The sequence below is a fragment of the Sphaerodactylus townsendi genome, linkage group LG07 (assembly GCF_021028975.2).
Source record: "Sphaerodactylus townsendi isolate TG3544 linkage group LG07, MPM_Stown_v2.3, whole genome shotgun sequence".
In the NCBI taxonomy this organism is placed as follows: Eukaryota; Metazoa; Chordata; class Lepidosauria; order Squamata; family Sphaerodactylidae; genus Sphaerodactylus; species Sphaerodactylus townsendi.
In genome coordinates this window covers 790,001-791,439 of record NC_059431.1, presented here as the reverse complement: position 1 = coordinate 791,439, position 1,439 = coordinate 790,001, and positions in this window count along the sequence as shown.

Sequence of the window (1,439 nt, the reverse complement as noted above, 5' to 3'; positions counted from 1 at the left end):
ATAGCCGCTGGTGACTTCCGTGGGTCCGTCTCTTCCATCTCTTAACAGGGGGTCCATCCCTTACTCCCCAAAGCAACCAAATTGTCAGTCAAGGACCACGTGGCGTTTACAGGAAGAAGTAACCTCCCCCCCCCCACACACACACACACACTCACCGGTTCTTTCGTTCCTTCACCAGCAAAAGTAATCGAGGGGAACAGAAATTTCTCCTCAGCTCAAATTTGGATCCTTTCTTTGAACAGCAAACTCGGTGAGCAAGCTTCTGATTATCAATAGAGTTATTCAATATTCTTCCCGCCCAACACACACCCAAAATACTGAAAACGTTTTCAACCTCATCATAATGCTCGGGATCACTCACCCTCACTTTGGTGTGCTTCAGTGCTTGCTACAATTTCATCTATAATCAATGGCCCCTTCCACACACTAGTGGGGCCAATGCGCTTCAAACCACTATACACCGGTTAGGAGCCAGAGAGTCAGTAGCTTTAGATGCTCGACGCCATTGCATCTGTGGCTGGCATCTTCAGAGGATCGAAGGCTATGCAGGCGAAACGCCAGGAGAGACCGCCGCTGGAACACGGCCATACAGCCCGGAAACCAATAATAGCACCCCAGTGATTCGCCGAAAAGCCTCGAATAAATACACTTCTCACATCTGTTTGCAAGGATTTTGCCATTCCGCGACAGCTTCGCAAGAGCACTGAAAGCAGTTTGAAAGTGCATTATTCTGCATGTCCGGAATGAACCAATGCTTTCAAGATTTTACTCCCAACAATTTAAAAAAAAACACACAGAAATGATGAAAATAAACCGAGAGGGGGAGCAGACAGTGAGCTCTGCAACTTCATAAAATGGCACCGAGAAGAAATTCAGGGGTAGCACAAACAACAGTGGGAAAGAGAAAACTTGGTAAATATGATCACACGGCAAGTGAAGACATTTTGAAAACCTATCAGACTGAAGAATCATTTTGGGATTCAAATCAGATCTGTAATCCCGTATTTCCAGAATTCATGGACCACAAATCCAACAGCCCCCCGCCAATTGGTCACACTGGCAGGGGATGATGGGAATTGTAGTCCATGAACACCTGGAGAGCCGCAGGTTGCAGACCCCTGATTTAAATGGTTTGAGGCTGAAAATAAAATGTTTTCCAGAACAAAAGGGGGAAAAACAAGACTCAGCCTGTATTTGTGAATGGCGGAGGGTCAAGATGGGTCCCAGAGGATGATAAGTTTGCTTCAACTGGTACCTGTAAAGGTCTCCAGCCTTTCACAGCCGCTTCATGACTTGAGGAAACCCACGCAGTGCTCCTCAGCAAGGAGATTCTGGGATGGAGAAAGAAGATGCCGGCCACCTCAGTCCAAAGCAAAACCCCCGAGCAACAAATTGTGGAATCCCTTTTATTCCGACTGACCAGAACAGCCCAAAAGAGC